This window comes from Globicephala melas, chromosome 13 (assembly GCF_963455315.2).
Source record: "Globicephala melas chromosome 13, mGloMel1.2, whole genome shotgun sequence".
In the NCBI taxonomy this organism is placed as follows: Eukaryota; Metazoa; Chordata; class Mammalia; order Artiodactyla; family Delphinidae; genus Globicephala; species Globicephala melas.
The window spans coordinates 72,249,571-72,272,382 of NC_083326.1; the positions used below are offsets into that span (position 1 = coordinate 72,249,571).

The 22,812-nt window shown below is 42.7% G+C and overlaps 1 protein-coding gene across 4 annotated transcripts in view; it reads left to right on the forward strand.

Annotated features, from left to right (window-relative positions):
* Positions 1–22,812, forward strand: part of MYO1H (myosin IH) — a 143,921-nt gene that overhangs the window by 27,657 nt on the left and 93,452 nt on the right. For 3 of the 4 annotated variants that reach the window (XM_030860621.2, XM_060310195.1, XM_060310196.1), the window contains exon 1: positions 8,227–8,329. The exons of the other annotated variant lie outside the window; for it this stretch is intronic. The gene's annotated coding sequence lies outside the window, so the exon portion shown is untranslated. Of the gene's footprint in view, positions 1–8,226; positions 8,330–22,812 lie in introns of those variants that run through there. 4 annotated transcript variants of the gene reach the window in all.

Genomic DNA, 22,812 nt, shown 5'->3' on the forward strand with positions numbered 1-22,812 from the left:
CTGCACACAAACTTAACCTTGAAAAGAAATCTTCCCTAAGTTTCTCAAACTCTGAGGCTGAAACGAACACAGAAACCCACTAGACTCTCAGATCCGCCCCCAACGTCATCAAGGACCCCTGGAAAGGAGAAAAAGGGGGCAAAGAGAGGCAGCCCCCCGCTACCCCTGCCCCGGGTCTCCCCCCAGGAAACGCAATGCAGGGCACTGCCCGGGAGGAGGGAGCAAAGCCAACCCTGCAAGGCGGTACCTGGAGCCGATCCTCGCTGGGCCGCCGCCGCAGGCGCTCCTGGGGCGGGATGGGGTTTCTGAAGGGGACTCCCTCGCGCTCGCCCCTCGCGTTCTGCAATTTGGCCGCCGTCGCAGCTCGAACCGTTTTTAAATTTCCCTCTCTGGAGCTGTCCAGCTCAGAGCATGCGCAGTAGCTGTGCGGGGGGCTTTTCCCCAAGGGTCAGTTACAGGGCAGGGTCAAGGGGATTGCAACGGGCGTTTCCCACCAGCAGCGAGCCTTGCACGCCCCGTGGCTCCGGGTGGGGTATGGTGCAGGGGTAGGGACACCCCTCTTCAAACTTTGCCAGCAGTGGCCCCAGCTGCACTCCTGCGAGCATGCGTTGAGGAGCAGTGGGAGGGTGATTTAGGCCAAAAGAATTAAGTTGCAAAAGGATGCTGGGTGCATTAAAATTTGCAATCCGTCACTGCCCAGGGGAAAAGGAGGTGGGTGGTGTGGAGATCTGTTGCAGCCCCCTCTCTTCCCCAAAGGGGGGACGGGCCAGGAGGCCGAGTCGGGGCACCAGGTAGACGCGGATTCGGGCCACCTGTCTCTTTAAGAAAGTTGCGCCCGCGCGGATAGGCGCGGCGCGTAGCCGGAGGGAGCCCTCGGAGCGGGGAGCGCTCGCGCCGGGTGCCTCCACCTGCTGGGACCGCTGGGGGTTGGGAGGGGGGAGTGGGCCGGGCGCGGCGGCCGGGCGCGGGGCGTTTCGGGTCTGCGCGCCGCGCCCCCCTGTCCCGCGTGGAGGGTGAGTCGGCCCGGAGCGAGCGCGGCTGGGCCAGCGGCTGTGGTAGAGGCTGCGATGCTCGGGGTCCCGCGCGGCCAGCGGAGCGCAGCCGAGCCGTTGGGAGCCGCGGCCCGCCGGTGCGCCCGCGCTCCCGCCTTCCCCGCCGCCCGGCCCGCGCCGCCGGCTGCCCCGCCCCGCGCCCGCCGCGGGAAAGGTGGCGCGGACCGCGGGCGGCGGCGGGGTCGAGCGCGGACAAAGGTCTTCCCAGACGCCTTAGAAGTGGGGCTTGAGTTAGTTTGATCCCCCGAAAAAGCTTGCATTTTCGACTCCCTCCCTCTTGAGCCTCTATTGGAATAGTTTGAAATAACAACAGCAATAATAGTCACAGTCATCCTTTATTTGCTTATTTCTGCCGCCTCGTTTATCCTTCACACCATCCCCTTAGGGGAGAGGATGGTCCCCTTTTGGCACAGAGGGAAACTGAAGCTCTGGGCGGTAATGAGTGGACAAGGGCGCACGGGCAGAGTGGGGATTCGTACTAGGCCACGGCGACTCCACAGCCTCTGCCTCTGCGTGTGGATATTCGACTCAAATCTGCGCCTCGAGTTAGCCCGGGCATCCAGTGCTTCTTGGGTTTCTCCAGGCTGTCCTCACGTTGTTTATTTATCCCGTAGCGGGCAGGGGAACCGCGTCTCCGCACCTGTGGTTGGAAGCCTTTCCGACCTACTGTTTACTTTCAAGAAGGAGCCGGGACTGCCTAGGCTGAGTGTACAGTACCTGGATTTCATTTTTCACTCAGGTGGGATGTGACCTTGGCGTTGCTCCATGTCCCGAATGGTTTTCTTGTAGCACCTGGGCGCCCTTGCTCCTTTCTTCTCTGCCAGAAGTAAATAGATCAGCTTGCAGTCTCTAGGGGGGAAAATGTAATTTACAGATGTTAGTTAAGGTCATGGTCATGGTCATGAAACGTCTCAGTTTTCATCTCTCTGCGACCTGCATATATTGAAAATGTGTATTTTGACCGGTTCTAGTTTACATTGTAGTAATGTAGTTTACTACGTCACTAATGTAGCAGTGTAGTTTACATTGCTTTGAATGTCCCCGAATGACCTCCAATTAATTCAGAGGTTAAGTTGTAAGCGTTCAAAGCATTTGGGTTTATTTCTGTTAATCCTTAATGGAGTTGTCAGTAAATAGTGTAGGGGGGGTGGGGGTTGACGTGACAACCTCCTTTTGAAGTAACAGTCCTTTTCATCCAGGTATAATTTTATATCTTTAGAGTGGTTTGGAAAGAAAGTCTCCCTTCTGAAGCCTGGTGGAGTCAGTAAAGCTTTTAAAATAAAAGGCAGACTCATGCACTATGGAGAAAAAAGAGCAAAGACCTTTCACTAAAATAAAACATTTTTTTAAAATAGAGGTTCAGTTTGTCCTGGGCAGTCCTCAAAACCCCCTTTTTTTCCTTAGGAACTTGGCCTCTCTGCAGGGATTTTTGGTTAGCAAGTGTATCATTTCCCTAAAGAGTTGAGCTTTTGAGTTCTTTGCTTCAGGGTTGGTTGGTGACAATATTGCCACTCAAACGCCTACTGTTAGAGTTATTCAGAAAACCCAGGTAACTTAGCAGAAATCCTTCTTTTGTTAGGTTAATGTATTTTCCCTTTTATAAATGTATGGTATTTCTCAAGCCTGCTGAATTATAAGAGTCACCTGGGGTGAAATTAGAACCATAAAAGGGAAGAGCTGAGGAATTCTTGTTTTGTAACAAGTCTCCGGCGATTCTCTGATTGAATAAATATGGGCGCCTGTACCAGGTGATCTTACTGAATTACATAAAGATGGCCAATACTACCCTTTTTTCTTTTTTAAATGAAAGAATGTGAAATTCACCTGTTTCCATGGCTATATAGCACCTTATCATTTGCTTCTGCCTACGGAGAGCCTCAGATCGATTCTGATTTTGCAAATGGATCTGCTTCCCTGCTAGCAAGATTTCCAAAAGCCTCAACAGTTCCTCAGTCCTCTGGTTATAAAGGAAATGCAGAAAGGAGCAAAAACAATAGGTATATGGCTTTTCTGCTTGCTCTCTGGTTTGATGTAGCAGAGAATGTTCTAACTTGGGCTGGGTATTTCTGAAGTTTTGGGAGTTAAGCAGTAGATTATTTGCCTGGTCTGTTCAGAGCTAGGGTGCCCAAGGCTATGTAAGAAATGTTTGTTTGGGATGTTGTTGATGAGCTTAAAACCAACTCAGTCATAACTGGGAAGACCAGTTCATAGGCAGTGTGTAGGAACTGTGCTGCTATTGAAGGATTAAAAACTACTCACTCACTTAGCAAGTTTAAAGCAGGCTTTGTTTGACCAGAAAGCAGCTTGGTATTATTACAGGCTATGACTCTTTCTTCTTTTTCCTAAGTTCTTGACTTTTGCTTTGCTTTTTCTAATTTTCCGGTAGTGAGGGGGCAAAGGGCGCATGGTCGGGAATATATGATTTGTAGCAATAAATAATCACTTCTCTTTCTCCCACCCTGATTCACTGGCTGGTGTAGTGAACCACAGGGCGTATCTTTGAAGCAGAAACGTCAAGGTGCTTTTTCACGAATGATTATACTAGAACAACCCGTCTAGGCCACAGCGCCCTGGACTGTGTCTGGCACACAGGAGACTTACAGGCTTAAAAAAAAATTTTTTTTTCTTGCTTGGTCAATTGCAAAATCTAGTCAGGTGGCATTTTCTCGTAAGAAAGTTCTCAACAGAAAGCTTACCCAGTATTCACTCCCCAAGGTTGATGCTGCCTCTAAAAGTAACTTCTGATTCTGATTTCCTAAGATGTCGGTTCCATGGCGCCGTGAAGCCCCTGTTTGATGTCTAAACACAGCTTCTGCAGATGGGAGGACAGAATGGGTTTTTTCTGTGGGAGATCATGAAAGTACGCGGGCCGTTGATCTCTTTTGCTCTTGTTAGCATGACTGATACGTGTATTATGGTTCTTTGGGAGTGCGCCTGTAGAGGATAATGCCACTTATAATTGTTGGCATACGTCTTATTTAATAAAAGGATGCTAAACCCTTGGAGGTTTCCAGGAAGGGAGTACTCTAAGGTTTTTATATCTGGATGGTACCCTATTGCTTCCGCTAGTTCAATCACTGCCCTGTCCTACTCTTCAGAAAGGTGGTTGGTAGCTAATAAATTCAGCCTTTTATGGAGTGGGACCCTTGAATGTGCTCCAAGCAGGTTGTTGGAGCTTTGTCCTCCCCTTTATAATAACTTAATTTAGTTGTTGTTTTGGCAATGTCTAGGCATTCCTTTTATTAATTTTTTTTCTTTTGAGAATTTGAGTGCTGAAAGAATAAAACCCAGAGGCTTTTTTTGTCTGCGACTTCCCCAAAGCCAAATTGAGATCACTGGGTTGTAGGTTCCAGGGCTTATTTTAACCCGGATAAGGAAAAACTTGGTAACAGTAAGAGCAGTCCCAGGCTGGCCTGTCTCCTCTGATGGTAGAAAGTGCCCTTGACCCAGCTGCTGATGCAAAGGTTAAGAAGAGGTGAAGGGGGATTCACAAACCAGAGACAAGTCGGATTAGAGCTCTGAGGCTCACCCAGTGCCGAAATTCCATGGAGTTCTACACCTCATCCTAGAATGTCAGTGCCAAGTCCATGTACACAAGTAGCAATTTTTCTGTTGAACATGGACAAGCAAGTTTCTGTTGTTTTAACAAATTTAATTACAGCTAATCGTGAAAATTCAGAGTAAAAAAATAAAATGCTTTAAAAAAACCCTTAAAATCCGGTATCAATTTCAATGTATGTATCTTGGCCGTGACCACATTGAAACTATTGGCCTGTTTTTCTATTTGGCTTCAGTTTAAAAACACAAAGACTTAAAAAAAAAAAAAAAAAACAAAAACCCAAAGACTTTAGAGACTAAAACAGGCTCCTAGAATAAAAATATTTTAAAAAGTTGGGTGATCTTGGCTACTTACATTGTTATAATGCTCCTTGATGTAACGCTCATTTATCTGGCCCTGAAAAACTATGAGATACTTCTTGAATAAAAAAAGACATATCTAATGGTTTGGCATAATCTTGACCTGAAGCATATTTTATTTTTGGAAAGTAAATAATCCCAGACATCTTAACATAACAATTCCATATGAATTAGAAGATTTAGAATCACCCATTCCCTGCAGACTCTAAATGTGATGACAGCACCCTAGGAGGGGGACTTTGTAATGGCTCAGCTGTGAGGCCAACCCGGGTTCAAGTCTCAGTGCTGCCCCTCCCTTCTGAGTAGTTTTGGGGTGAGTTATTCCCGTAATTTTGTTTCCCCATTTTGAAAAAACAACACCCCTCTGTCAGGGCTGTGTGAGGCGTGGAAATAGCGCCTGATGTATAGGAGATGCTCAGCCAGTGACGGGCTTGTGTTTCCAGGTGAGTTTGTATTCCTAAATGTTCTTAATTGTTCTGTAGCTAGATTCTGCTGGAGCAAATAAGGAATCAACTGAGTCACTCTGGGAAGCTCTCAACCTTTCAAATCAATAGTCTGGATTTACTACAGTTCTCTCGTGATCTGAAAGGTTGGACGGCCTTTTTCTGGCATCCAGGGAGACATTAGGTTAGGCTCCCTCAAGATAATGCCGTTTTAGGTACGAAAAAAATATCCAAGATCGTTATCTCCTGCCCCAATCTGTACTTGTATCCAATCTAAGCCCTTTCTTTCATTTATCCACCAGGAATTCCCATTCAGCAATGAGCATGTGGGGAAGGCTCTTGCCTCTGAATTCTGTAATTGATTTAATCTGGCCACTTTGCGTACTTTGTCGTGTGTGTATATGTATATTCTCATTGTATGTTGCTGCAGCCTCTAGATCTATATTATGGGTGCGATAAATATACCATTCCACAGCTCATCGGAGTCTACATTATTAGACAGAACTGTGACGATCGCTATTCTGTATTCTGTTTTCTTTGTATGTCTTTTTCTATTGGTTTCTAGCAGGCATCCTTAACCAGGGGTCTGCAGGCCACACGCAGCCACAGACAGGCTTTGTTTGGGTCATGGGCTTTCTTTTTAAAAACTTGAATTAGAAGCCAGCATTTTAAAATCCTTCAAGCTGTGATTTCCAGCTTTTCTTGAAAAATCTGAAAAGTTGGCCGTGCTAGGCCCGCAATCCCAGGAGGGAGCCCTCGGCTCGGATGGCTCAGACTGAATGCCGCTGCCGAACCCCCCACCCCCCACCCCCGTTAGAGGGAGGGTCACGTGCTTTCCAGTTTGCCACAGGCTCCACTACTCCTTATCGCCCAACCCCAAGGCCAGGGTCTTTGCCATTGGTCTCTGACCATGTTTTTCTTGGATCTTTGTTTTCTTATGATAATGAAGACAAAAGTAAAATGGTTTTCGTGCCCGTGATGCTGTCAGAACCTCAGAAAGATGGTCAGTAGCTAATAAAAAAAAAATAAGGTATCCTTTCTGGAAAACTTATTCTGCATGATGATGTGCTAAGTGCTTTGTACATCTTTCTTGGTCCTCACAATGGTGTGTGTGGGGGGGGGTGCGATTGCGCCCATATGAGACAGGAGGAAGTAACTCTGATTTGGCTCACTTTAGCTCTTCTACCTGACCGTGTCAGGGGTTGGGGAAGAAGTGGTAGCGGGACCCCACCCTCCTACACTCCTGCCCTGAGTGGTTTCTAATGGGCAGGCCCTTTTAGGCATCTTTTTGAATGATGCATGGCTTGGGACAAGGCACATCCCACTGAGAGGGATGTAGGTACACCCCAGGGAATTGCTGGTCACCACACAGGTCCCATAGGTGTCATACGTTTAGTTTATGGGGTAGATTATAATAAAAATGAAGTTGAGCGAACTTTGTAACTGCTGAAGTGGTTCCAGCATCTCGGCCATCTGATCCATAAAAGGGAAAATTTGAACCCACCCTAAAAAGTTCAGGAAAATAAAATTGCTGTATGCGTTTCAATCTAGTGGGAAGGCTTCATTCTTAGTAAAGTATGCAAAACTGTCTCAATGTTTGGTATCCTGGCTGTGGTTAGATTTTATTCCAAATAATATACTATTTTGGACAGTATATTTTGAAATTCATAGCGTTAAAACTTTTGACTGGAGTAACACCTTTTGTGTAGCAAACCAAGACGTGAAAAAGAATATTCTCTGCACACTTCAAGCCAGCTCTTTTTAATATCACAGACTGGTTTTGGAGGCTCCTCATTTGTCTACAGAAAGCTTTTAACAGTTCTTTGCTGAATAGAGAATCCAAACTTGGATTTTTTACTGTAAGTTTCTTTTTTCTGCAAACACCAGACAACCCTGAGTGGTTTTTAAAGACTGCTTAGAATATTCTCTTACTTTTATCACTACTGCACGTTCAGATCCTGTTCACCAGGAATAAAAAAGCAGTGTGTTCCCTTACTTAAAACCCCTTCCCAAGGTTCTGGGCTGGGTTGTTTTGTTTTTTTTTCCATACCTCTATTTGTGTCTATAGAGAAGTGAATGTAAAACAGTAGCACACAAACTTTTTGCTTTTTATTGCAAGGTAACAATCCTGGCTGTTTGTTTTAGAAATGGTAATGTTGTATCATTGTAACAAATTATACTTAAAAATCATTTAGTGTGAAATTTCAGATTAATCCCATAGGGACAGGATATTAACAATCACCCAGCCCTTTGGAACATACAGATGGTGAATCTGGGATTTACAATAGGAACAATCGCTGATTACATGCATGGGTGTAACGGACAAAAAGACCTCCACAACTTCAGCCTGGAGAAATGCAGTGGAGGTCCTAGCGCCTGACTTGTTTGAGATGCTCAGTCCCTAAGGATGCCTGCGTTTCATCACCTAGCCTGTGCCATATTCTGCAGCGCCTTCTGTGTGTTCTGAAACCTACCAAGTGCCTATGCAGAAGCATCCTCTCAGTGTGCTTAGCTTTAACTCTTGTAAATTCCACGAGAATTCCTGTAAAGAGCAACTTCATAGTGGGACATGCAGTGGGAATTTGGCAGATGTGCCCAGCCCAGAGAGCTGGTTATCAAAACCAATACCTGCTATTCACTAATTGCGGGGAAGAAAGTCATCCTGTGCTGCCTGGACTGGGGGCTAGGGAGGGTTCTCTGCTTCAGAAATTAATCTGCACCAGAAATGAAAAGGACTCCTAAAGATTGATACAATGCCCCTGATTTTGAAACTGTCAGTCCGCAGAGCCACAGACTGAAAACCCCTTGACATACTTAATGTTGAGAGTGAAAACGGCACCCTCGTACACACAGTCTTGAATCCAGACCACGTTACAGTAAGTGAGCAGCCAGTGTGTTCTTGGGACTCTGAACTAGGTAAGTAAGCCTGTTTTCTTTTTAAACTATTTGTACTCTTAAAATAACTGTTCACAACATTTTAAAATCAGAGCGTAGCCATTTCAGTGGTGACTAAGATTCATAGGCAATGTCTATATACAACCACATAAGTTCTCCCTCCAAATCTCTGGTTTGATTTCAGATGTAAAGGTGAGAAATAACTTTCCAATCAGGAGAATAAGTTGTCTCAGAAGAAAACCCAAAAGCCTGAATGCCTAAAAGAGTTTAAGGCAGTTCTCTTGGCTGTTTAGGATTTGTTTCTGAAAAACAAAGCAAAACCTTATATCCAGATGAACTGTTTATCCTAAGTATTGTTTCCAAACACCGTTTTGTTACAGAGCTCAAAACAAAAGTACGAGTGAACACTGTGTACGTCTGACTCCAGGAATTATCTTGCTTTTAGGCATGTGCACCCCACACGGGTTTTATTGCTTTTCCTGAACCCAGGGATTTGTGACAGAGATGGGCCAGCTGAGTGATAATGACCATGTCCTCTATTGGACCAATTAATTACCCTCCCAGAAGGGTTTGGCAGCCCCATCTTGAGGGGACGCTTGTAAGCTTCTCAGGATTATTCTAGAGCCAGCGTGGCAGCTGGCTCTTAGCTCAGCTCTGTTTCTCAGGCGCTGGGGTGGATAGGACCTTGTTCAGAATGATCAATGTGGCCTTTATTGTCATAAATGTCAATGATATCAGTAACATTGAGGCAAGACTCATTCCTTGGAAAAAGCCTGTCAGGTTTGAAACATGTTAAAGTATCAAGTGCAGGATACATGGTTGTTGATATACTGTTTAGAAAAGCGAGGGATGGCCAAAACAAACAGAAAAATTGGAGTATAACCTAAAGTGTAAAATAAATATCCATGAGCATGTACCGACATGAATGATTGAAAAAAATCGATAAATGGGGGAGAAACGAGAAATATTCTTAACGGAAGGTCCCAAATAATGTATTTACATACTCTCTCCTCCAGGAGGCGGATATTAATTCTCTCCCCTTTCCTCCCCCTTCCCCACTGGGCTGGTCTTAACGACTCACCTCCGAATAACAGCGTATAGAGAGGGAAAAATAGTGACGTTACAGGGGAGCAGCCTGGCCCATACAACCTTAACCAAGTGATAAAAGTTAATGTCAGTGATGTCATGTGGATCCCACGAGTCCCTGAGGGGATGGGATAGGATGCGGCGAGATGCGCTTCACCTCTGTGGTATTCTTTCTAAATCTCTAACGTTTGCTCTACTGATGAGAACAGATAAACCCAAATTGAGGCACATTCTACAAAATACCTGACCCGTGCCCTTTAAACCTGTCATGGTCATGAAAACAAAGAACAAGAAACTGTCCCAGCCCAGAAGGGACCGGGTAGGGGTGACGACTAAAGGCAGTGTGGTGTCCTGGGTTGGATCCTGGAGGAAGAAGAGGACCTTAGTGGAAAAAAACTGGTAAAATCTGAATTAAGTCTGGAGTGCAGTTAATAGAAATGTCCCACATTTGGTTTCTTAGTTGTGACAACGTACCATGGTGATATGAAATAGTAACGGAGGAAACTAAGTGAGGAGCAGATGAGAGCTCTCTGTATAATCTTTGCAACTTTTCTGTAAGTTTAAAATTATTCCCAGTTTCTTTTAAATCAGTTAAATGACACATCCATGTTCACAGCGTTATGGAAAAGAGTCAAGAGGTGGAAGCAACCCACGTGTCCACCAGAGGGTGAATGGATAAACAGAACTTAATAGTATTCAGCCTTAAAAAGGAAGGAAATTCCGACGCATGCTACAACATGGATGAACCTTGAGGACATTATACTAAGTGAAATAAACCATCACAAAAAGACAAACAGTGCATCTTTACATGAGGTGCCTAGAAACAGTCGAATTCACAGAGACAGAAAGTAGAATGGTAGTTGCCATTTTATGTGTTTACTCCACAAATTTTATGTTTTACCATAATTTAATAGTTTTTGAAAAATCAAGAAAATAACAGTCGTACAAATTATGAAAAGCCTTACTTACCATAAACAAGGCTAGAGAAGGATTCTCAGCCTTGGTGTTAACATTTGGGCTTGTTGATTCTCCGTTTGGCGGTGTGGAGCTGTCCTGCGCTTTGTAGGATGTTTGGCAGCGACCCTGGTATCTACCCACTGGATGCCAGTGACACCCCACCCCCCACGATGAAACCAAAAATATCTCCAGTGATAAATGACTCCTGGGTTTCAGGGGCAAAGTTGCCCCTGGCTGAGAACCATTGGACTATTGTAAGACTGGGGAGGAAAGGAACAGATTGAAAAAAATCAAAACCTTCACTGTCTCATATGGTAGTCAATAGCCACATGGGGCTATTTAAAATGAATTAAAATTTAAATTTGTTGCTTGTTCATTAGCCACATCTCAAGTGCTGGGTGGCTACCATATTGGGCAATGCAGACCCAGATCATCACGATCGTTATAGGAGGTTCTACTGACGGCACTGTTCTAGATGTTGAGTTTATTCACTGTATCGGTTTTCATCTGTTTGGTGTGTGTAACTTTTAAGTCCTTTACAGGCTCTCCGTGCGTACGATGCTGATGGTGAACGATAGAGCAGACTCACCCTTAGCCACGCTGATAACTGTTAACCAGGCTGCCCCTGGTTACCTGCTCAGAACTGTCCCAGTCAGGAGAAAACTAAGGGGGACAGAAGGCAAAATAACTTGAGCTGAGCTTACCCATCTGTCAATGATCATAGGACACAGCATGATCTAAGAGCTCCTCATTGCCTCTCCTAAGTTAGGACAGAGCCCTCCGTCAGCTGAAAACAATCCTTGTTAGCAGCCCCTCCCAATTCTGGCCATCTTGCTATCTTTCCCACCCAGCTGGGTCTAAGGAGCAAAGAAGCAGATGGAAGCCAAGGTCTGTTGGTCCCAAGGGCAGAGGGTAGAAGGAATGTGCATGTAGTTGGATGTTGTGGATTACGTCTTGCAAGCACATAGAAAGCACTCCTGGATTATCTACTGTAGGTCTACTCTCCTCTCTTAGACAAATAAAAACTAGCTGTTACTATTCAAACACACCTTTAGGTCTCAGAATCGGGAAATGCAGGCTTCCTCCTTCTTTTTTCCAAGACCTTCAGACAGGGTCTTCTGGTGAAAGGATAGCTCCCTAGGATCTGACACTTGGCAAGATCCTGGGTACAAGAGCAGTCCAGTTAGTTGCCTGTTTTTCTTTCCAAATAATCTGCCTTCCGGTTGTCCAGGACAGTGTGAAGCCATTCTTTTATGCTCTTATCTCATTCCTTGTTGGTGTTTTAAAATTCAGTTGTTAAATCACCAATACCTTGTTTATCCACCTGATTTCCTCTGGTCTGGAAAATAACAACAAAGAATTGGGCTCCTTGTGGGAGAGGGGCCTGGAAAGGTGTGGGATGGGGTAAGGTGTCTGTAGAACACTACGCCAGTAAAATACACTTAACAACACTGTGTTACACAGTTAAAAATTTAAGAGGGTAAAACGCATGTTAAATGTTCTTACCTCAATCAGTCAATCAATAGACACATGTTATATGCCACTAAAAAGAATGAGATGTATCCAAAACTTTTTTTAGCTTTTTTGAGGTATAATTGCCAATTGTAAGATTTAAAGGGTACAACGTGATGGTTTGATAAACATGGACGTTGTGAAAGGATTCCCCCCCATCAAGGTAATTAACAAATCGCCTCACATACTTACCTTTTTTTGTATGTGAAAACATTTAAGATCTGCTTTCAGCAAATTTTAATTATATAAGACAGTGTTATCAACCATAGTCACCATGTTTTTCATTAGATCTTCAGACTGTTCATTTTGTAGCTGAAAATGTGTACCCTTTACCAACCTCACCCTATTAACCCCAGTCCCCAACCCCCGGCAACCACTTTTCACTCTGTTTCTTTGAGTTTGTCTTTTTTTTTTTTTTAAGATTTCACATGTAAGTGATACTATGCAGTATTTGTCTTTCTCTGTCTGGCATACTTCACTTCACATAGTGTCCTCTAGCTTTATCCATGATGTCGAAAATGGCAGGATTTCCTTCTGAGGCTGAATAATATTCCATTGTGTATATATACCACGCTGAGTTTATCCATTCATCTGTCAACAGACATTTGGGTTGTTTCCGTACCTTGGCTGTTGTGAATAATGCTTCAATAAACAAGGGGGTGCAGATATCTCAACAAGAGAGTGATTTCGTTTCCTTCAGAAGTGGGATTGCTGGGTCATACAGTTCTATTTTTAATTTCTTGAGGAATCTCCATACTGTTTTCCCTAGTGTCTGTATCAGTTTACATTCCCACAAGCAGTGCACAAGGGTTCCCTTTTCCACACATTCTTGCCAGCATTTGTTATCTTTTGTCTTTTTGATGAGAGCTATTCTAACAAGTGTGAGATGATACCTCATCATGGTTTTGATTTGCATTTCCCTGATGATTAATGATGTTGAGCATCTTTTCATGTACCTGTTGGCCATCTGTATGTCTTCCTTGGAAAAATGTCTATTCAGGTCTTTTGCCCACTTGTTAATTGGGGTTTTTGTTTTTTGCTGTGAGTTGTATGAGTTCCTTGTATATGTTGGATATTAAACCCTTATCAGATAGGAGGTTTGCAAATATTTTCTCCCATTCTGTAAGTTGCCTTTTCATTTTCTTGCTAGGTTTCTTTGCTGTGCAGAAGCTTTTTAGTTTGTTTCACTCCCACTTATTTTTGCTTTTGCTGCTTTGCTTTTGGTATCAAATCTAAAACATCATTGCCAAGACCAGTGTCAAGGAGTTTATCCCCTATGTTTTCTTTGAGGAGTTTTACAGTTTTAGGTCTTATGTTTAAGTCAATCCATACTGAGTTGTTTTTTTTTTTTTTTGTATGGTGTAATATAGGAGTCTAGTTTCATTCTTTTGCACATGGCTGTCTAATTTTCCCAGCACCATTTATTGAAGAGATTGTCATTTCCCCACTGTACATTCCTGGTGCCTTTGTTATAAATTAATTGACCACATACGTATGGGTTTATTTGCGGGCTCTCTATTTGTTCCATTGATCTGTGTGTCTGTTTTAATGCCGATACCACACGTTTTGACCACTATGACTTTGTAATATAGTTTGAAATCAGGAAGCATGATGCCTCCAGCTTTGCTTGTCTTTCTCAATATTATTTTGGCTATGAGGGTCTTTTGTGGTTCTGTACAAATTTCAGGATTTTTTTTTCTATCTCTGTAAAAAAAAATTTTTTTAAAAGTTGGAATTTTGATAGGAATTTTGCATTGCATCCGTAGTTTGCTTTGAGTAGTACAGACATTTTAACAATATTAATTCTTCCAATCCATGAACATGAAATATCTTTCCATTTATTTGTGTGTGTAATTTATTTCAATGTGTTGTAGTTTTCATTGTACAGATCTTTCACCTACTTGGTTACATTTATTCCTAAGCATTTTATTATTTTTGATGCTATTGTCAGTAGCATCATTTCCCTAATTTCTCTATCTGATAGTTGTTGCAAAACACTTTAATGGAGAATAGTTTTAAAACTTTGAAAGATCCAGAAACAAGATGAGAATAAATGGAGAGAGAGGCAGCTTTTCATGCATGAGATAATTTATTTATGGTGGTAAAATAAGTAAAATTTACCATCTTTTTTTTTTTTTTTTTTTTTTTGCGGTACGTGGGCCTCTCCCATTGCAGAGCACAGGCTCCGGACGCGCTAGCTCAGCGGCCATGGCTCACGGGCCCAGCCGCTCCGCGGCACGTGGGATCTTCCCGGACCGGGGCACGAACCTGTGTCCCCTGCATCGGCAGGCGGACTCTCAACCACTGCGCCACCAGGGAAGCCCAAAATTTACCATCTTAACCATTTTTAAGTGTACAGTTCTGTAGCATTAAGTACATTTACATTGTTGTATAACTGTCACCACCATTCATCTCCAGAATTCTTTTCATCTTCCCCAACTGAAACTCTGTACCCATCAGACACTAACTGCCTTCAGTCTCTGGCCACAAGCATTCTTCTCTCTCTCTCTCTCTCTCTATGAATCTGACTCTACTCTATGCCTCATTTGTGCTTTTGTATCTGGCTTATTTCACTTAGTGTAATGTCTTTCAGTTTTAGCCATGTTGCAGCGTGTGTCAGCGTTTTCTTCCTTCTTAAGGCTGAGTAATCATCTTCTGTCTGTGTGTGTGTGTAGACACACCACATTCTTGTTTATCCATTCATTCATCAATAAACATTTAGATAGCTTCCACCTTTTGGCTGTTTTGAAAAATGCTGCTAGGATCGTGGGTGTGCAAATATCTGATTGAGTCCTTGCTTTGAATTCTTTGGGATATATACTCAGAATTGGAACTGCTGGATTGTATGATAATTCTATTTTTAATATTTTGTGGAACTTCCATACTGTTTGCCATAGCAGTTGTACCATTTTACAGTCCTACCAGCAGTGCACGAAGGTTCCAGTTTCTCCACATCTTCACCAACACTGGTTATTTTGTGTGTTTTTTTAAAAAATTATAACCATCCTAATGGGTGTGAAGTGATATCTCATTGTATTTTGATTTGCATTTCCCTAATGATTTGGAGGTGATAATTTAGCATTGTAAATATGTCAGTTCTCCTTAATTAAACCATTTGATAAAATTCCAATCAATTATTAATCCACACTCTTAAGGCATAATGAAAGCACACATGAACAGTGAAGAAGAATAGAGACCCAGAAATGCACTCATGCATGTGAGAAAAGTTTCTCTGACTGGCTCATAAAGGTGAAACTGACTAGCTAATAAACATTTGTGGTTAATCATTCTCTCTAACTTCACAAATAATCAGTAATACAAAGTAAACTGCAATGGAATACCACTGTATACCCGTGAGACTGGCAAAGATTGTAAAGCCTGAAAGTGCCAAGGAAAGGCTATGATACAGAGAACCAGGAGCCGTAATGCACTATTGAAGGAAGGATAGACTGACTTCTACGATCATTCTAGAAAAGGGTTTTGCAGAATGCAATGAAATTATGTTCTTATGTGCCTTATGACCCAGTAGTCTCGCTCCTGGGCATACACTCCCGAGAGGACTTGAGTGTATGTTCAAAAGAGAACACATCTGAGATGTTCATCACGCTGGATTTTGAGGGAGTGGTGAGCTGGAAATGACCTAAGTATCTATCATTAGGGAAATGGATGGGTTGAACAGGGCGGATCTATACCTGGAATACCGTACAGCAATGAAAAGCAGAGAACCGGATGTGTTTTTAAAATGTTTCGTGATGCGTTGAAAGACGTATACATAAATTGGATCTTCCTTCTTTAAAAGATTTCTTGAAAGCCTCTCCCAGGCACTCCCACTTGTAGTTCTTTGGCTAAATATGGGCCATGTTGCCTCCCCTAGCTGCAAGGGAGCCTGGAAAACCCAGCATTTTACATTTCCATCCTGTCAGATAGGAGGCAAGGGAGGAAGGAGCTCTGATTGGTCTTTGGTGCACAGTGTCTGCCATGCATTCTGAAATACTCAAACAGAATCCTGAGTATTTTATTTTAACCGGGAGATCTTATCAAAAGGCAGATTCTGATTCAGTAAGTCTGGGATGGGGCCTGAGATGGTACAGTTCTAAGCCCTCCCAGATGATGCTGAGGCTGCTAGTTCCTGGACCTTATGTAACAAGGTTCTAGAAGGTCTTCTGCTTTTGAGCGTTCCGCAGGCCTGGGTGTCATCAAGGTGTCAACAGGGGATGGAAAGAAATGGCTAGTCTTGGGATTTGGTCCATGGAGGTCAGTCAAGAGAGTATATGCCTCATTCTTTTGGTTACTACTGGGGAATAAAAAACCACCCCAAATTTTGTGGCATAAACAACCATGCTTTTATTATGCTCACTAATCCTGTGGGTGATGAATTCCAGTAGGGAACAGTGGGATGGGCTTGTCTTTGCTCCGTGATATCCGGGTCCTCATCTGGGAAGACTGGAAGGCTGGGATGGGAGTGATTTGATAGCTGGGCTCAAGCTATCTGAAAGCTTGTTCACTCTCGCATCTGGCACCTGGCTGGGGAGACTGGAGGATGAGAGCTGCCAACCAGAAGGGCTGCAGGTGGCCTCTCCACGTAGCTGGGCTTCCACACAACGTGGCAGCCTCAGGGCAGCTGGGCTGCTCTGATGACGGTTGTGTCTTTGAAGCCACACAGTGTCCTTTCTGCCACATTCTGTTGGTTACAAGTGAGTCACAAGCCCACCTAGATTCAAGGGAGGAATTAAACTCTACCTTTTGATGGAGGAATGGAAAGATCTAGAAGAGCAGGTGGAATGGGAGATACACTTGTGACCATCTTTGGAAAAATCCCATCTGCCAAACTTATTTTTAAAACTTTTTTCCTCTTTATGATTAAGATATTTTGCAAAATACACCTTTTCAATATGTCTCTTATATAGGTGTTAACGTTGTCATTTTGTTAGAGTTTAAAATCTTGCTCAGGGAACCAGGGGTGAAGACGATGGATTCACGCTGAATCTTTCCAAATGCACCATCCTGAGAGTGGCTTAGTTCTCTCTTCTTTAAGGCTTACGCAAGACCTTTGCATCCTTGATGACTATTTTTCATTACAGGGTAAACCCTCTGTCTAGAAAACATTTCTGTGCTGAGGTCCTGTCAGCTCGCAGCCACCTTTGCCAGAAGAGGGTAATCAGATACCTTGGGCACAGCCTGCTTGCCTGTCTGTACCTGTGCAGGTGATCTCTTTCACCTGGTGAGTGGTCCCATTATTGTCCCGGTTGCCCAGGGCCCCAGCAGTTTGTATGTTTCTGAATTACTTCCTGCTGCACCCCTGTCCCTCTACTTCAATCCCATCACACCATCTTGGTCTCTCTTCTCCCAGTCCCAGACTAATAAGTGTAGTTGACAGAAATGGTAATTTCATTTCTTAGTTGTGATAAACGTGCCAGGTTATATAAGATGTTAACATTAAGGGAGACTAGGCGAACGTTATATAAGAATTCCCTGTACTGTCTCTGCAACTTTACTACAAGTCTACAATTATTCCAAATAAGAAGGGCAAGTGTGTGTGCACATATACACGCATGCATAAACACACATACGTGAAGTCAGCCACACTTCCGTTCCAGTATTTTTTTAAACAATCATTTAAAGGTTACGGTCATTATTTTGAAGTTTTTAATATCAATAGTCACCCTGTTTGGCTAACAATGTAGATCTGAATGTGGTGGGGTGTAAGTGGCCGATGAATGAACGATTTGTGGTGTTATTCCTACTTCCTTATTTAATAACTGGATTCGTAAGGGCTTCTTAAGCCTGAGTGACCCATGTTTTGTTGCCAGACCTATCCCAATGACCCCGACCAAGACCCCTGTCCCAATTCGTCTATCAGAGAAAAATGAATCTATTTCAGGAACTATCACTCCTTATTATCTCTAATTGGGTCTGGCGGCTGGAGACAAGCCTCATTATTTTTAATTGGGGCCCATCGTTCTAGAACAAAACGCCACCCAGTTGCATGCAGATCATGCCTGGATATTTGCTTGCAAGTTCAAAGTGAAATTGCATCGTGGGATTTCCAGGAAATCACACTATTTTTATCCCTTTGTTTCACCTGGCTTTATAGTTGTAGTCTTGGGTTGTTAAACCAAAAATAATCATCGGATTGGGACTGTCTCTGTTTACGTCAGAGGGTTGGTTTTTTGTTTTTGTTGTTGTTGTTGTTTTTGAATGTGGGTAGCAGTAGAAGTTTTTCTTTCAAAATTAATGAATATTATAATACTGGACATAATTTGACAGACTGCTCACTTAAGTATCATTTAAATGCTGCTTTTGGGCATGGCATTATGCCATGGATAAATTTTCCTGGTTGCAAGGGACTCTTTTTTGTTAATTATTCTAATTTACTCTAAAATAATCCTTCACGTATCATACACTTTAGTGTTTCATCATTACTATCCTGTTACTAAACCGTCTGTCAGCGTCTGAAGTAGGAAATACATTTTAGAAAGTTTGCAGGAGTATGTCTCCTGTTAATTTTCAGAGCTTTCGGTTGTCCCACCTTTCATATTTTAACAATCCAAGATGGCAAATAATTCCTTCTTGAGCTCACCTGACTTCAGAAGGACTTTTGAGGAATGGTTTCCACAGGAGGCAGAAGTTCTGAGATCCAGCCTGGGTCCTCTCTCTTGAGAGAGCTCATGTCCACACAGGGTGGGGGTCTCTGAAGTCCCCAGACGCCTGGCCAAACATTCAGACACAACGTCTGGGCCCTCCTCAGAGCCAAGAGCTTCTTGGGAAGAAGGGAGACCACCCTGGAAGGAAAATTGTTAGGAGCAGCTTTTATGTGCTTCGCCTCCTCAGGAGAACTTTTTAGACCTTTCAGCAAAGAGAAAAGGGTCGGGACAGGTCTTCCATGTGATGGGAAATGATGGATACGGCAGGGGTCAATTCCTTCAGTCCCCCCGCAATGATTTGTCCCTCCTGCTCTCAGTTGTAGAGTGTAACTCCTTTTTCAAAGCTGCTTTTGTTTAATAGTGTAGTTCTGTAGCAGACACACAACCTAACCTGATAAGGATTTTCTGCCACCCTCTCGTGTTTGAGATTCCTTCTGAAATCTCTCTTTGTCTCCAGTAGACACGTCAGAATTGGCGCTATGTCTTTTGATGGCAGATTCACCATATAAAGTAGAGGGATTTGTCACAGATCTTCCTGTTTTTGTTCTGTGGACACTCAATGAATATTTACTGATAAAGAAGAAAATGAAGAAACAACAGATTGGCAGTCAATAACTTCTCCAAGCATAGGCACTGTTTTCCCCCAATGCACGTAGAACACGTTTATGGCTCCAAAAATTAGCACCATGTGCCTCTTGACTGGGGAAATTTGCCCCCTTGCAGAAAGGAAAAAATAGAACCCTGTGGTCTCTAATTTATGGGAAAACACTTGCTCAAATTGTGATAAAACTGTTCATTGAGAACATTGTCTAGACCTTACATCTGCTGATGTCGGTCCCAACACCTCTCAATTCACTTTTTAGAAGATTGGGTGTGAGGTGTTTGGCCATATTTCTCCCTGAGAAGGGGACCCGTTCACCATTTCCCCAAAAAGCTCGGTGGGAGGGATGCCAGGCTCGCCGCCCCCATATGAGAGCCCCAGGGTCTAATTCCCTGACAAGGCTCACTCCCCAGGCTAGTGTGTGTTTTACATCTTTTCAACTTCATTTTCATAGCACATTTGAAAGCTCAGTTACAATAATCGCGTGGCTCTTAAAAGATCATTTCAAGCTATTACTAACCCAAGTTGCTATGACATTTTGGTTTTATCACACTTCATAAAGCAAACATTTTGAAGGTACAATAGAGAAAATGTGGAATAGAGAAGAACCAGGTACTATAGCTGACTTTCTGGCTTTGTGACTCTGGGTAAGTTATGTATCTCCTCTGTGCCTCGTTTCCTCAACTTGAGAACAGGAACAATAACAGGATCTATCTTGTAGGTTATTGTAGGGAGTAAATGATTAAAAATGTATAAAACACTTAGAACAATACTGGCCACAGAATAAGTACTGTGTCAGGATTTGCTACTATTACCAAAGAGCTGCAAGATTTTCATGGACCTTAGTCCTTTTTAAGCCAGCTCCCAAGTTTAGGTGGTACCTAAATGCCTTTGCTACTCTACATTTATCCTGCCGTCTCTAATGACCCACTTGCCCATTTGCTTATCCATCACCTTCTCCTTCTTATTTATTCATTTCCTAGTTTTCTCTCCCTCTCTGTAGGCAGCAGTCTCCTCTGATGTTCTTTCACTTATAACCTTTGCCTATTCAGTCTAGTCACTGCCGACTTATTCTTTTTCTTGAGATGAACTGAGACAGCAACCAGAAGCACACAGATATACACGATTGTGGCTGATATGAGCCGCAATCCTACTGTGTGTGAAGGCCACCCTCATACCAACCCTGGGAAGTAGATATCACTATCTACATTTTCACAGATGAGAAAATAAGGCTCAGGAAAATGAAGCAATTAGGAAAGCTAAGATTAGATCTGCTGAAAATGCCGGCTGAAGCTACTACATTTTTTTACCGCCTAAAGCTGCCTCCTACTTTTTTAGCAGGATATTTTCTTGGCCATGTATCTAGAAGCCTCTGTTTCATTTTATAGACATTTCCCCCCTCTTCTTATATTTAGCATTCTTAGGCTGTGGTTAATTTTTCTTCCCTGTTTGTTGTTGTTGTTTTTAATACCATCTTTATTATCATTTGAAAACCATAACATTTACCTGTTTAAAGCGTACGGTTCAGTGAGTTTTAGTATATTCACAAAGTTGTGCAATCATCACCATGATTCCAGAACATTTTTGTCACCTCACAAAGAAACTCCATACCCATTAGCAGTTGCTGCTCTTTTCCTTCTCCCCTTAGTCCCTAGCAAACACGAATCTACTTTCTTTCTATGGATTTGCCTACTCTGGACACTTCATATAGATAGAATCATACAATATATGGCCTTTTGTGTCTGACGTATTTCATTTAGCAATGTGTCAAAAATTTATCCATCTTACAGTATGTGTCAGAACTTCATTCTTTTTATTTTTTTGGCCATGCAGCACGGATTGTGGAATCTTAGTTCCTGGACCAGGGATTGAAAAGTGCCAAGGCAGTGAAAGTGCCAAGTCATAGAGTCCTAACCACTGGACTGCCAGGGAACTCCCTCATTCTTCTTTAAAGCTGGATAATATGACATTGTATGGATATACCACATTTGTCTATTCATTTATCAGTCAACGGACATTTTGTTATTTTTTTTTCATGCTATATAACTTAGTCCACAATTTCTTTTGAAGAAAGAAAAGAAATGGTCTTTTTGAGGTTGACTGGGTTAGGAGACTTTGTGGCAAATGAAATTATTTCTTATAGAATTATGTATACATTTCATCCCCTTTTCAACAGTATTGTACAGAATTGCTCTTTTCAGTAGCGTAAAGGGAATCAAAGAGAAATAAACCTAACAGATACATAATCTCACCAGTATTCTGCAATATTTTTTTCTGTTCACGTCTGATTTTTTTTTTTTTTTTTTAAATCAATGAACTTTGAATCTCAGCAGGTCTGGAACTAGGATGAGGCAAGGGTGTAAAATTTAAATGGTTGCCAAAAAAACCTCAATAGTCAAGATAAACAATGTTTTTAAAAAATCAAAATTAATGTAAAAAAATCCATGATGAGTAAAATATCAAAAATGTAAATAAAGACAGGATCAGTATCTCTGACATATCATACTTCTCACACAGTATGACTAGGTTCTTTTTAGTAATATCCTACTTAATCATACCTTAATCATACCTTAGGTTTAGAGAATTTTGAGTCTATAAAGTGCTATCTTGAGACTACTTCTGTGCCTGGTACCGCACTGGTTACTGTGAAGGGCAGGATGCAAGCAAAAACATTTGGATAAGAAGTAAGTTTCAGATATAATTTTGCATGTTGGGATTGGGTGGGAAGGAGGAGGAGCTTTTTGGGTTTTTTGTTTTGTTTTGCCAACAAAGAAAAGTACAAAGAAAGTTAAATAGTTAAAATAATTTGGATGTAATGTTGTGATTTATAAGAAATATATATTTGGTCTTTGTCTATAGTTGCTGGCTCACAGCTTCCCAAACTCTTGGAAGTTTCTAAGTGTTACAAGTGATAAAAGGCATCTTTTGTTATGTTAATGAGGTGGCTTTTGGGATGCACTGGAGGATGGGGGCTGGTTGCCAGGAGACCAGGGCTCGCCCCCCACCCCAAAACCTCTTCCCTCTCTGGGGAGGGAAGAGGGGCTGGAAATTGAATCAGTCTCCAATGGCCAATGATTTAATCAATTGTTGACTTGGGGAAAAAAGGCACAACGGAAAAGCTGCGGGTTGAGTTTATTCAGTATCTTACTGAGGACTATAGCCTGGGAGAGAGCCTCTCAGCTCTGAGGAACTGTTCCAAAGAGGTAAGGGGGGAGGACAGTGTATGTGTGATTTTGGTGAAAAGTACTGAAACCAAGCCCACATCTCAGTAGAAGTTTTCTGCTGGTCACAAGGAATTGATATCTTGGTTAATGGTCTTAGTGCTTTTCTAAGTATGGGAAGATATAAGAATCCAGGATCATAAAATTTTCTCCTGAAAATATCTAACTATCTGAAGGTCTATTTTGCCAGTTTTCCCAGTGCGCAGAGTGCCTCATTCCTGATCTCTGCCCTGAATTCCTTTCAGGGTGTGTTGAAGGCCATTGACTACAGGGGCTCATGACTTAATTCTTGTAGAACTGGGAGGCGAGCAACCTTCCTTAGCTGGCACAACCATGCCAGCGTAATGAAGCCTCCATAGAAACCCCAAAAGGACGGGAGTCAGAGATCTTCCAGGTTGGTGAGCACGTGGAGATTCTGGGACAGTGGTGAGCACAGGACATGGGAATTCCATGCCCCTTCCCACATACCTTGCCCCGTGCATC